The 14,977-nt window shown below is 39.0% G+C and overlaps 1 pseudogene; it reads right to left on the reverse strand.

Annotated features, from left to right (window-relative positions):
* Positions 1-14,000: 14,000 nt before the first annotated feature.
* Positions 14,001-14,631, reverse strand: LOC138834412 (protein lin-28 homolog A pseudogene; annotated as a pseudogene).
* Between the last annotated feature and the right edge of the window lie 346 nt (positions 14,632-14,977).

Here is a 14,977-nt window from a genome sequence, read left to right on the forward strand (position 1 = left end):
GAAATTGGTAAGGTCAACTATCCCTTGGGCCAACCATAGCTAAAAGTTTAAGTAAAACGGGGCCAAAATAGTGTGTACAGTGTGTCTTGATTTACCAAAGTGAAAATAGACCAATATTTGGAAAGCCACTTTTGGGACATGTCGTTGGAGTGGCAATTACTGCAGTTTATTCAAGTGTTAGTAGAAAGCTACAGGTTTAGCACAATGATAGAAATCTTTCAGTGATCTGGTAGATTTTCCCTCTGTCTTCAATTTCCCTTTTTTTCTGAGAGCTAAAATATCATTACTGGAAGCCTTTGGCAAGTTAACAGATAGTCAGACTATCACATGCCCAAATAAAAGAGAATGGGAACAGGTCTACATTGAGTACTCACAGTAGACGGGTCTCTGGACTTTCTTAGGAAGAGCCTTCTGCCATTGTGGGAAGGATAGGGCTGGATAATATGTAAAATAGACACCATAGATTGAAAGTATTCTGCTAAGTTGACACTTGAGATATCGGGTGTTTTATCTGCATTGTGTTGATTTCTATGAATCAGTTAATCAGATTCTTCATACCATATGATGTTACTAGATTAAAAATGCATGCTTATTGCATTTCCTTTGTATAACATATCGTATGTTTTGAAATTTGGTATAAAACATTCGTCTTTTCATTTATTTATTTTTAATATGGATTACTCTAGTTCTCAAGAGTAGGGAAATGCCCTGGAACTTCATAATTTGATGTCATATGTAATTTTTATATTTTTATTTATTGTCTATTGCAGCACTCAGCTTTCTAATAAATATGTAATATATTCAATTTTGAAAAGTACTGCTGTACCTTCCACTTATTTGTGGCATTTCTGAAATCCAGGTTCCTCTGTGTGTCAGGGTGGTTACTTTTGCTTGTAACAGTTTTGTTATTGAATACATAACATCTGAGTACTTAGGGAACAAAGGATGTGAAGCTACAGTATCCCGATAAAGAACTTCCAAGACAATACAAGGGCAACTAATATACTCTCTGTGTAGGTGAATAGGAGCATAGAAAAGAAATTCTTATACATGAAAGTGACTGAGATTGTGTGCACATAGGTGTTCACTTACTTATCTGTTGCTATAGTTTTACATATTCACTATTATTAAACGATATTTCATATATATATGACATATATACATATCATATATATATGATCACAGTTTCCAAATCCAGAGAACCACATCCATGGGCATCGCTTTCCTATGTTGCTCTTTGGGTAATAAGAATGAAACCTGGTATTGTCCTGTGGTAGAGAAATAAGTCAGAGATTCAAACATTTTTCTTTCAATAGGTTGATTGCTCCTAACTCTAAAACTAGGAAGTCTGTTAATATATAATACATGTTATAATATATTTGATATATTATATAATGTATAATCTATTCTATATTATAACATATATTGTATGTAATAACTGACAGTATTATATATTTATAAGGAAAAATACCACAACGTATCGATGACCATACTTTCCTAGCCATGATTAGGTTCAGTAGAATTAGGTGCATTACATCTCTACAGGATAAGTTTGCTGAAGTTCTGATGACATTGAGCTAGATAAGGAGAATCTCTGTAAAAGGAGCCTCTGTTCAATTACGAGAAAAGATAACTTTTTCTTTTGTTTTATTTTTTTTTTTTGTTTTTATTTAGGCCAGACAGGGGGCCTGAACTCTGGGCCTGTGCACTGTCCCTCACCTATTCAATTCAAGGCTAGTGCTCTACCACTCGAGCCATAGCAGCACTTCTGGCTTTTTCTGCTTATGTACTGCTGAAGAATGGAACCCAAGGCCTCATGCATGCAAGGCAAACACTCTAACACTGAACCACATTCCCAGCCCAAGTTTGGAAGTTTTTGAGAAGAGATATTTGGCATTTACTTTGCATCCTTGATTAGTAAAGAATAGATATGATTTTTCTCCAAATTTTGCCTCCTTTTATGTTCCCTAAACAGTTACACATGATCATCATTACATCGCATATATTTAAGTCCTTCTTTTATTTCTTTTATCATTATTGTTTTCTTGTTGTTGTTTTGCTGATCCTAAAGCTTGCACTCAGGGCCTAGGCATTGTCCCTGAGCTCAAGGCTCTTGTTCTACCACTTGAGCCACAGCACCACTTCTGGCTTTTTCTGCCTGGGCTTGCTTTGAATCATAATACTCAGATCTCAGCCTCCTAGTTAGCTAGGATTACAGGTGTGAGACACCATTGCCCAGCAAGTCCCTGTCTTTTAATTATTATTCTAAAAGCCTCCTATCCAAGGTCACTCCTAAGATAGTTAATGGACCTATGTCAATAGTTCCTTCATACTCTCATCTCCTGTTATGGCCATGGTGTCTTTTCCATCATATCCTGAACCTACTTCACTGCTCTCTTCCTAATACATGATTCTAGATGTATTTCTAATTATTACCTAAATCTTGTGGCAATAAACCCTAAATTACTCAACTATTAATTTCATTTAATTTTTTTTCAATATGATTGTTGTTCTGTAAAAATCTGAGCTTATATTCAACTCTTGCATCTACTTCTAGGCATAAGCAGAGCCTGGGCCAATTCTACCTTTAATACAAGAGGTTAGCCGAAGAATAGCCAGCAGTATTCCTGCCTAGGAGTCAGGATAAGTAGTTGAGTGCCTGAAAGAAGCAATGTATTCCTGACATGAGAAGGGGTAAGAGAGACAACAGCCTAGAGAGCAAACTGGCAGTCACAACATTTAACAACTTCTCCTTTGGAGAAATTGACCTCCTGCAAAGGGGCAGTGAGATAACTTATCTAGTGAATTTACTTATATGAAGGAAGTTGTCATGTCTCACTACACAACTCCCTTGTAGTCAAAGATAGGGCATTCTTTTGTTTCCTCCGTAGGCCCAGACTCAGTTTATCTCCATCTTAGACTTTGCTAAGACTATATTCCTACCAGAAGATCTCTGATGAGGAGGAAAGTGTGATCTCTTGGCTTCTGAATGGCACTTTGGGAACTGAGGCCACTTTTAGTTTTCAACCTGTTCTTTCTGACAATGGAAAAGCTCATTCTCTGAATTGTGCCCTAGTATCAAATCTGTTCAGAGAAGGTCAAGGAAGGACAGATTCTGCCTGAGGGAGTGAGTTTCTTCATATCCAATGAGGTCAATTAATATCTGATTCGAGGCCCAGGTGCAAGTCCTTCACCAGATCCCCAAGCTGGAGTGGATGTTAGCTCAGACTCAAAGCCATCCTCATATTTCTGCAGCTCTTTCTCATGAACCAAGAGGTTACAGGAGTTTAGTTCAGAATCAAGGAGAAATGAGAGTAGCAGAAGGACGATTGGCAGGGTGAGTAATTAGAAACTTTGGGTGAAAAAAGGGCTCAGAAAATCTAGGATCACTCACATCATTTGGGAATCACATCATAAGATTAGAGAATAAACGTAATAAATTACTACCTAAATTAGTAACTCCACTATTCTACATTACATGTGTTCTGTCAAAAGTTAACTGTCCTAGCTCTATTTGGTCAGGAAAATGGAACACATTCTTTCCTCACTAAGTTCTACTGAGTATCTTTATCCATAGCCCAGGTTGTCCTTACTCTCTAATTCTCTGTTACTTTCCTTTGCTGGATTCAATCAATGACACTTGAAAGTGTTAGCATCTTCAGACATGTAATTACACTTTCTTTTAATCCATTTGTTATAAAGTAAAACAAATTATGGGGAAACGTATATAAGTGGTACATTATCTTCCAAGGCATATTTATTTAATGTTATTAAGTATTATTTTAATACTTTCATCGTTAAAACTTGAGGAAAATGTTTTACTATTAGCAGTAATTAGTTGCACATTTTTTGTATTTTTCCATGTCTGTGTATTTGTTAAGCTTCTAACATCATCTTTCCCCCAACTGTTGCCTTCTTAAAATTGCTTCAAATTATAAACTACATATGATGGTATTCTATGTGTTCATTGATATATTTAAATTTTGATCTAATATCCACATAATATAGGATATCTTCAACCTATTGTAACTGGTCTGAAAATCAATATGGACATTCCTCATTAAAGCAAAAACACAATGCCACAAAACCCAGTGAAATTAAGATTAGTTATATATTTAAAATATTTAGCAATTATACAGTAGAAACATTCACCTCTCATATACCAGAACATGTTTGTATGTATTAATAGCACATTTTCTTCATTCTCTCTTTCTGGTGCATCTAAGTTGATTACACAGCTTGGTTGCTATAGAATATTGCTGCCATGAACATGGATGTTCATGTTGATTTATATTCCTTCAATATGTATCCAGTTGCAGTAAGGTCATCAACATATCTGTCTTTTTGGTGTTGTGTAAACTTCCATTAAGATATCCCTATGGGTTGCACTAGTTTACAATGCCACAAAATCAAATATAGTTCCTGATTTATTTCAACCTATCTAGCAGTTTATTTATTTGAGTGGTAATAGCTATTCTGGTGTGTAAGATAGGATCTCAGTGACTTTCCTCTTTATTTTCCTTCGTGTTTGCTATGTGGATATGAATCTCAAATATTTCATTTATTTATTAAATATTTACATTTGTATTTCATTCCTGATCAGTGTCTTTCTTTTTTTTGGTATTTGATCAGTTTTTAAGATTTATTATATTTTATTTTTTCCCATTACAAATACTCACTTTAGTTAGTAAAAAGATTTTTTTTCATTACAATGGTGCACAATTAACTAAAAACAACAGATTGTACATTTATATCATTGGATGTTTTTGTTTTATTTACAATCAGGAAATTGTTTTAATAAAGATGCTGAACTTCTTTCACTGATATTCTGAAAGTATAGTATCTCATATTGGCCTAAACTAATCTCTGAATTACCAGTCACAGCATGGGCCCCCACAGTCTGGGCTAAGTAAAACCACTAATACAGCACAAACTGGATTTAAAGAGAGGAAAAGGCTTCATAAAAGTTAGAAGAAAGGCATCACCTTCATGAAGCAAATGTTGAAGTTCACAAGCAGACCTTAGGAATCTGAATATCAAGAAGATCAAAGGATAAAAGTATTTAGAATGACAACTTTAAAACTCCAGATTGGGGAGGTGGGACAAACAATATATACCAAAACTCAATGCTGAAGGGAAGGAGTGTTTTACTCCAAACCTCATCTGTGTCTGACTCTCTCACACAACACACACACACACACACACACACACACACAAAACACACACACACACACACACACACACACACACACACACACACACACACACACCTAGTGAGAGGTCTTTGCCAAAGTACAGTCATTCTGGACATAGACTCCGAATAATCAGAAAGTATCCATTGTGAAGACCTTTACTGAAAGTACCCATTGTAAGTAGACTTTTACTGAAAGTTAGAACTCAGGTTCCTGGAAAAACTGTGAAATGTCACAATAATGTTCTTCAAATAACTCCCCTAGCAATAGCCATCACCAATGAAAGAATGTACATAAAGCTACAGATTTTTTTAAATTTTTCAATTTTTTTTTTACTTTTTATTGTGAAAATACTGTACAGAGTGGTTACAATTATATGGGCAAGATAATGAGTACATTTCTTATCAAGCATTGTAGCCTCCTCCTTTGTTTCCCACTCCTGTAACTTCCCATCCTCCCATAGTTCCCCCATCGAATTCTCCGCCCCCTTCCCCCACCAAAGTTGTAAAATTCGTTTTTCTCCATAAGAAGTTGTACATTTCATTGTTGCAATGGGTCCACCTGTATCCCTATTTAACGATTTGTTTTTTTTTTCCCCTTCTCCTCCACAAATTATTGCTCATTGCTTAGCCTGCACTCGCTAGCCAATAAGATTGTTATAAGATTACCCAGTTAACTGAAGGGTCGGGGCTCTCAATTCTGACCCACTGCAATGGTGACAGTTGTGAGTCCAGGCTCGAGCTTGAAATAAAGGACTCTAATGTGCTCACATGAGAACTGGCTCCGTGGTGGTCTTTGGGAATCCTTATCTAAGCGAAAGAATAGTGTAAACAGCGAACCCCAGGGGCAGCTGTATGTGGGACAATGATGCTTTTTTCCTCTTCTTTTTAGATAATCAAACATTATGTTGTAGTTAGCTCCACAGCTGCTCCACACCTGAGCAGGAGGCAGGAAAGGATGCCTTAGACTGCAGGGCAGCCTTGTGTACCTCTGGCTTTCTGTGTAAGAATGCAGTTTGTGATCCCCTAGGGAGGGGTGGCCAAGCTGAAATGGGGGTATGCTTTGCCTGGAGGATGGCACCCTGTGAGCCCTGCATGCATGGTGAAACAGCCTGGAAAGCCCTGTGAGCATCTCCAGGATGGCCTCTCAGTGGCTTGGAGAAGTTGACTCCTGTAGTTGCACATGGCAGGAGGCAGGAGGAGAACAGGAATCCAGAAGATGGGAGAGGCACAGAAGCAAATGCACCTCTCCATTGAGACTCCTCGGCCATTCTAAGGAGGTTCACAACCCACATGTGGAGGCCACTGCACAGCTCTCCAGAGGCCTTACTTCTCTGGGGAGCAGTGCCTGAGCCTGATCCAGTGCAGTAACTTCCCCAGTGCTCCTGAGCTTGGCTGGGCTGGAGCAGAGCCTACCAGCCATGCTTCCTCTGCCTTGCTATGTATAGCCTTCCAGCAGCTGCCCAGGTTCCAGCACCCACAACAGGCCAGCTCCTTGGGGCAGGGTGAGGCTGTGCTGACAAATCCTGGTGCTGGCCTCAAGGCAAGAGCGAGGCCTAACCCACAGGAGAGCTGGCCCTCACTTCCAAGGGCATCGAGAGAGGCATGACAACCACAGGCCAATCCTTGCTGCCCTCACTGGCCCTAGAGGTTACCTATAAGTCCCTGACTTTGTTCTTGAAATTCTTCAGCCACTGGTTGTCTCATTTTTCATTATCTGTATGGGTGGGACTCGAGACTTCTTCCTCTCCTCACCAAGCAAATAGGCCCTAGCAAATCCACCCCAAATTGCACACCTCACAGACACTCTCCAAAACCCAGCTGCCTTTAGGGCTGCTGTTGCATGAGCTGTTGGCCAACTGCCTCTTCCTCCCTTCACAGCCTCCTTCAGGGCCTCCCCACCATCCTCTCCCCATCGCTCTCAGCCCCAACCAAAGCTCTGCTTCCCCTGTGTCCTCCTCCCTCTCCACCCAGCACCCATCCCCAACCCCAGCAGGGCCAGTGCTCTAGGGAAATGAACTTGCGCAGCAGAATCAAAGGTGTCACAGTGTGCAGCCTGCTGAGAATTGGAGGCAGCATAGGTCTCTGATCACTGTCTTTCACTTCACTTACACATGTATTCATTATATTAATTTGGTATTTAATATTGGATCTCATAACTTTTTTAAGCCTTTGCAGAATAGCTGGTAGAAATATAGTCCCAAATTCGAATTGTCTCTTGTTTAATTCTTTCGAGATTCAGAGATATTTTAAGTAGATATAACCATCATAAATTCTCAATTACATAACATAGTGTTATTCAGAAAACATTTGCTTATGCATCTGTCATCAATTATTTACAAAACTAGAAACTTTTAAAGTTTCAACTATTATAGGAAAATCTTTGATTCATGTTGAATGGATACGAGAAGGTTGAGCTGTTGCATACATTCGTGTGTGTGTGTGTGTGTGTGTATATGTGTGTGTGTGTGTGTGTGTGTGTGTGTGTGTGCGTGCATGTGCATGTGCGTGTGTAGGGATTATATGTATCATTGAAATCAAGGACAGGAACTTTTTTCCTTTTTCTGAGATATGCATTATGGTGTTTCTTTGTTGGTGGTAGGCTCTGATTTCTTGCTTTTACCTGATGTGCACATTTCAGCTCAATTTTTCAATTAAACCTTCTTATTTAATATTGAGCATATAGTACTCTGATATTGCTTTGTCTTTAGTTTGCCATTTAGGATCTCTTTTTCCTCTTTAACTATTAATATTCAATATAGATTTTACCTCCTGACTGATTTTCCCCTACACAATTCCATGCACCTGTTATTCTAAATTCCAGGAAGAATAACATCAAGTAGACTGAGGCTAAGATCATACACAAGTATGAATTTAGTTTCTAGCTAAAAAATAATCAGGATAACAGGGCTGGGGGCATGACAAAGTGGTAAGAACACCCATTTAAGGGGCACAAAACACTCAATTCAAACTCTAATATTAGGGGTAATAAAGAAAAAAACTATGATTTTAAATAATTAGAACAATTGTAACACTTGAGTATTTGAGTGGAGAAAAATCCATGAGAGAGATAGAATGAACCTACGTTCCAATGCTTTCTACTTTAGTGATAATGTTTAATGGTACTTCAGACAAAAGAGAGTTACTTTGCAAATGAGCATGGATGTGCATTTGGGTGATGGAAATACTCTACTTACACAGGTGTAAATTAAATAGATTTTTTTCGGGTAGATTGTAATTCTTGAACTAAGAGCCTGGGTGATGTCCCTGAGCTTTTTCTCTCAAGGCTACCACTCTAATATTTTGAACCACAGTTCCAATTCTGATTTTCTGTTGGTTGTTTGGAGATAAGAGGCTCATGGACTTTCCTGCCCAGGATGGCTTCAAACCACGATCGTCAGATCTCAGCCTCCTGAGTAACCAGGATTCCAGTCATGAGCCATCGATGTTTTTAATAATTTAGTAAATTGTATAGTTATAGAAGTTATACATTATCATTGTAACCTGTGTAATATATGTGTGTATGTATAGATTAATGCATAGATAGAAATATTTCTACATATTTTTGCATCTACAGGAGACTTATGAAATCATCATTCATTATAAAATAAAATGGAAACAAAAGTTAATAGGAGCAAAACAAAGGGAATTGTTACACGTTTCTTTTTGTTGAATGTAATATTAATTGTGAGAATCAGTTTGGGAAAACCATCTCTACTTTCGCAAAATGGATAATTGCTATTAATTCCAATCCATCTATTGGCCCATATTGTGCATCCTCACACATGAGTGTCAAAATCAAACCACACTTTTTGACTTTGTATTTAACTTACCTGTTATAATTTAGGCGATAGATGAAGTAATCAAATAAAGATTAAAATAATAGTAAGCGAGGCTCTAAGTTAGAGCTGAAAAAGATTTTAAATATGATAATAGCTAAATAAGATGCATATTTCTTAATTTCATTCTGTTGTTATGTCTCTCATTCCCACATTAGGAAAATACATAGAAGTTTCTCAGTAAATTATATGTACAATTATTAAAAATGTATTGAAAGAATATGGGCACAGTGTGGTTTTAGCTTGTTGAGACCTATATGGGGTAGTGTGTTTTTGAGGACTTGCAAAACGTTGCGATGGAGATGATGGGAAGGATGTGCTTATTCTGGAAAACAGGTTAGGGGATTGCTCCCAGAAAGATAGTGATGAATTCTTCCAAATGGTTTCAGTAAAATCACTTTCACAACCATGTTCACTATTGCACTATTCACCATAGCCAAGTTATGGAAACAGCCCAGATGCCCTTTGGCAGAGAGATGGTTGGCAAAACTGTGTCATATATACATAAGTGGATTGTACCTATCCATTATGAAGACTGTTACATTATTTACAATGAAATGGATAGATCTAAAAATATGTTAAGTAAAATAAGTCAGAGCCAGACACAAAAGGACCCATGTTCTGTCTCATATTTGGAAGCTAGAACTTTATACAAGTTTACACAGCAATATTAACCAAATCATGCTATTTACAGAGGAGTATTTAAATGATGTCATATTTTTTATAAAATTGAACTTTTAATACAACAAAATGAATACCAGGAAACAATCTGTTGGAAGATGTGAGGGGAAGTCAAAGGGAAGGAATAAATTGAGCTATGGAGGAAGAAAGTGAAGACATAATATTCAATGCAGATAGTATGAAACTAGAAAATATTAAAGTGTGGTGAGGTTTTGAAGGGTAGGGAAAAGTTATATAAATATCCATTATACATAAAAACATGATTTATTGAATGAAAATTCCCTTGTACAACTAGTTAAGATAATAAAAATATAATTAAAAACAATGGAGACATCTGATCTTAAACTGTGCTCTCTTAAGCCATGAAACAATATAATAGTTTCTTCCTCAGAAATTTTCTTTTCAGGTTTTTTCCTTATAGTGACAGAAAAATGATCAATGCAATGAATATCAATACATCACATTGCACATCATAAAGAGACAATATAAAACCAGAGTAAAAATGTTAGAATTCATCACATGATAAAATAACAGGTAGAATTTGCCAAATGCTAATTGATTGTTTTTCCAATACTTTACCTATGGTATCTAATTTAATCCTCACAATAATTGCATAAAGTGGAACTACTTACATTTTTAATTCTCAGATGATGATATTGAAGTCTTCAGAGTTGTAATTACTACTACAACATTGCACACATGGTAAGTGTTAGCCTGAGGTCCATCTCCAAATGTATCAATTAACCTCATTCTATTTTATGACCAAAATACCATCCCTTTGTCTACAAATTCTAGGAAAAATTCCCAGTATTGTGTACACTCATAATATTTCACTTTATCTTTCTTAGAAAATAGATAATTGTAATATTAAAACTCAAAGTTCATAATCCATACATACCTCCATTGTGAAAGGAACTGCTAAAGTGTAACATTCTTGATTTCTAGGTCAAAATAGCAGAAATAATATTCTATCCCTTCACTCAACACTGCGCTGCCTGGGGACCCTATCTCTGTTTAACACTGTCTTACTGAAAGAATGACCTCCCCAATTCCTGATGGAAACAGACTGCAGGTCTTATACACCAATCATTTCCACAGTGTAGCTCACCTAGGTTGTTTACTATTAGAAGTTTTTTGACTGCTTTTTATACCCAACATTTTGAGAAAAGGTATACTTTAAAATGCTATTAAACCAAGACTGATATAAAAATCACCTTTGACCCCAGATAAATATTTTACCTTTCTTGTACCCAAAAATACAGACTGACCTATCATTAATGTTAGGAATGAGAGGATAAAAATCATAGACAACAAGACCTAAGCATGAATTAAAGCCTTTCCAACTTCTGAATACAATTGGTTTAAAAAGACATAAAGGGCTGGAAGGTGTCTCAGAGGTAGAGACACCAGATAAGCACCAGATAAGAAAAAAGAAAAAAGCTGGAAGTGACGCTTTGGCTCAAGTGGAAGAGTGCTCGCCTTGAGCTGAAGAGCTAAGGGACAGCGACCAGGCCCAGAGTTCAGGCCCCACTACCAGACTCCACTCCCTAAAAAAGACATCAATACTACTACATTTTTTCAAAATTTCTTTTTTTTAAGTATTTATTTATTTATTCATTCATTGTATTTTCCCAGGAAAAGAAAGGGAAGGGAAGAGTCAGGATGTGTTAAAAAAATGGTTAGAAAGGAGGAAAGGAAGTACTTGGGTACAGCACAAATCAATCATGAAATAAAACACCCAGGACTGGTATCATAAAAGCCCAAGGGAGCTTTAGTCTGCAGGGATCAGAGGAAGGACAGACAGGTACACACTTTCCCACCCTCCCTCCCCATAAATTCAAGATTTCTCACAAAACTTTGGTTTTTCGCAGTAAACATGGAGTTACATTTGTCCGTCTCCCATTAAACAATCTTGTGGCCACTTTGACATGACTTTTCTTGCACCTGTGTACAAGTTCCTGAGTGACTGGAACACACATTAATATTCCCTTTCCTGGTCTCCTGACCCCACTTTCTACAAGGAAAGCCACACTTGATTTTCTCTAGTATTACAGAACAAACAAGTTTGGTCACAAATGTCATATTTGATGAGAATTATGTTTAAAAAACATGGACTCAGGTTGGGAACAAGGTGTGTGTGTGGGGTGTGGAGAGGTTGGAGCCCTAGCGTCTTCAGAATCTTTGCATAAGTCACATAAAAGTTGAAGAGACATTCCAAGAGTCATCTGTGTATGGGCATGTAGGTTTTCTTTTGAGGGAGAAAAGGGTAGAAGATAGGGACTTATTATTATTATTTTTACCAACGAAGATCTAGTCCAAAATGGGAAATAGAGGAAGAGAGGGAACAAAGGAAAAACTAGTTCAAGATCCTCACTTTAGAAGGTCCCCCAACTTCGCTTCAGATCCTTTTGTCTAGTGCATAACCTTCTGTCAAAGATGGTTTGGCTATTTTTCTCAATTCTAAAAGAAGTTTGTAAACAATAAAACCTCAAAAAGAACATGGAGAAAAAACCCACACATTATTATTTACGCAAACTAGGCCACCTAGCAAATGATCAACTCAGAAACTCAGTAAAGTCCTACAGAGCCTAGACAAATACAATTAACTAGAGGGGCCAGCATTTGTGGGGAGACAAGAAACTAGGATCAGACACACATCACCCAATGCATTCTATTGCATTTGTCCTGTTTCAACACAGTGAGGTAGGTTTGCGGTGATCTCACAGAATGTAAACGAAACTCCCTTTTTCTCCTTTAGCTAACACAACACTATGAACAATTATGCAGCAGGGCAGGACACGGGCTCCAGAGAGAGGCCTTCACTTATGGATTTCCCTGGAAGCCGAGACTGAGGATTTTGGTCCTTGCTTTTTATAGAGCCATCCCTGCATGGCTAGTACAAGGTGGACACATATCTGTGGTCTTAAAATCCAAACATATCAATTCCCATTCCTTAGAGGAAAAAAAATACATATACAGTTACTTGCACAGTAATCCCAGGCTAACCTAGTAAAGGATAGATGTGGTATATGGAAAGAAAACAAGTCCCAGAGCCATAGGATTAGACAATCATTACTAACCTTGGCTTCCTCTTTGGGCCTCTTCTACCTTGTCTGCACCACCATTTCCTGTTTAGACTAATTTCCATTCTTCCAGCAGAAGGAGAACAAGTCATGGGGCAACCCAATTAAAAACTTAGTCTCCCATGAAACATTTCCAAGGGTTGATGGGGTTTCAAGATGACCTTATGGCAGAAAAACCAGCTCTAATTGGCAAAAATGAAGTAGTTCAATAGGCTAGGCACTACAAATGGTTGTTCTCCATGGTGATAAAAACAACAAATTCTTCCTGCTGTGCTGACCTGGAGTTGTTGCCTACTTATCCCTGAGATTGCTCATGTACCTGAGAACACAGTGCAGGAAGGAGGGCCTTAAGATTAAAATATATAAAAATACAATACCAGAATATTTATAATAAGAAAAAAAGTTAAAATGCACAAGATATATCATTCTCACATATAGTGCAGTTTTGGCATCCTGAAGAAAGCGGGGACCCAAGGTGCAGTTATCCAAGGGAACAAATAAATTACAATCACATTGGCCCAGAATTGGGGCGGGGCGGGGAGAAGCACAGAGCAGCAGGTTTACAGCCATTCCCTAGTAACCCATGTTGCCTGTCATCACAACCAAATGCCTGGACAAGCTCTCCCAGCACTACGGCTCAAGATAGGGTGATGAGGAAACAAGATGTTTAGGAGAGGAGGTGGTGGAGAGACAAAAAACAAAACAAAACAAAACAACCCTACCTTGCTCCTGACGGGCCCTCCTACCCGAGGTATTACACCTTGGGGATTTGGGCCCATGGATCTGCTGGTCTGATGCTTATTTGTTTCACACCCTGGCAAGAGAAATAGGACACATCCTTCTTTAAAGGAACAACTTGCCAATCTGGGTCATTTTTAGAAGCTGGAGGCTGGGGGGGGGGGGGCGGAGGGAGGGGAAGCATGTAGGACAGGTGAAGCTTATCATATAAAGTATGCAGGTTTCAAAATGGTTCCCCCAAAGCCCCTCACTTGAATTGGGATAGATCATGATGGGATTCCTATGCATAACCCCTTCCCCTCATCAAAAGACAAGATGGGGTGATGCTGGGACATTCCGGCCTGAGACATATGGCAGTGCCAGCTACTCACCAACCCATCCCATATCCCCATTTTCTCCACTTTGCCGTTTCATGCCTTCTCCTTGAAACTTCCTGCTGGCAAGAGTAGCCCCCCTTACTCTGGTGGCTCAATATTGGGCCTCGGGGAGCAGGGCAGGGCTGTGATCTCTTCTTGTTCTTCTTCCCTAAAGTAGGCAGGCTTTCCCTGGGAACTGGGGACCTGCTGAGCCTTCAGTGGACAGGAGGACACCATGTGGTTGATGCTTTGGCAGAAGTGGCACTTCTTGGGCTGTGGTGGCAGCTTGCATTCCTTGGCATGATGGTCTAGACCACCACAGCTGTAGCACCTGTCTCCTTTGGATCTGCGCTTCTGCATGTTCTTCAACTTTGGCCGCCTCTCACTACCAAAGAGAACACCGCACTGGGCCCAGTGAATCCAATGGATTCTACGCCTTTGGCAGACTTCTTATAGGTAAACTCCACAGCCTCTCCCACCCTCAGGCTCCAGAAGCCCTCCATGTGCAGCTTACTCTGGTGCACAAAGACGTCCACCAGGGGGTCCAGCGCGACCATGGTGCAGGCGGTCATGGATAGGAAGCCGAACCCCATGATCACGTTGAACCACTTACAGATGCCGGCCCTGTGCAGCAGCTGCAGCTCCTCGGCCGCCTGAGCCGAATCCCCTGGCGCCTACTCGGGCGCCTTCTCCACTGCCTTGGCACAGCCACCTGCAAACTGCTAGTTGGACACCAAGCCCATGGTCATTTGCTGAGCCCTCGTTCCCGTGCCCCTGGTCGGGCTGCTGCTGGCCCCTGAGAAGTCCGGAGGCAAAGGGGAGGTTCGGAGAAGAGGCAGCTACATCTTACCCCACACAATCCATTTTTTCAAAATTTCTTATGATACTGAAGATTCAATTATAAACTATTAACACTTGAAAATAACTCATTTTTAGGGGAATAGGACACAAAACACAAGATTAATCCTAATCATTTTCAAAGACTATTTATACTACAAATTCACTCTTTTTTTTTTCAAATTCACTCTTATAACTACAAAGATTCTAAAAATAACAAGCATAGTGTCACAAAGGACATAATTTAACTTC

The sequence above is a fragment of the Dipodomys merriami genome, unplaced genomic scaffold (assembly GCF_024711535.1).
Source record: "Dipodomys merriami isolate MVZ:Mamm:240054 unplaced genomic scaffold, mDipMer1.0.p SCAF_214, whole genome shotgun sequence".
Lineage (NCBI taxonomy): Eukaryota > Metazoa > Chordata > Mammalia > Rodentia > Heteromyidae > Dipodomys > Dipodomys merriami.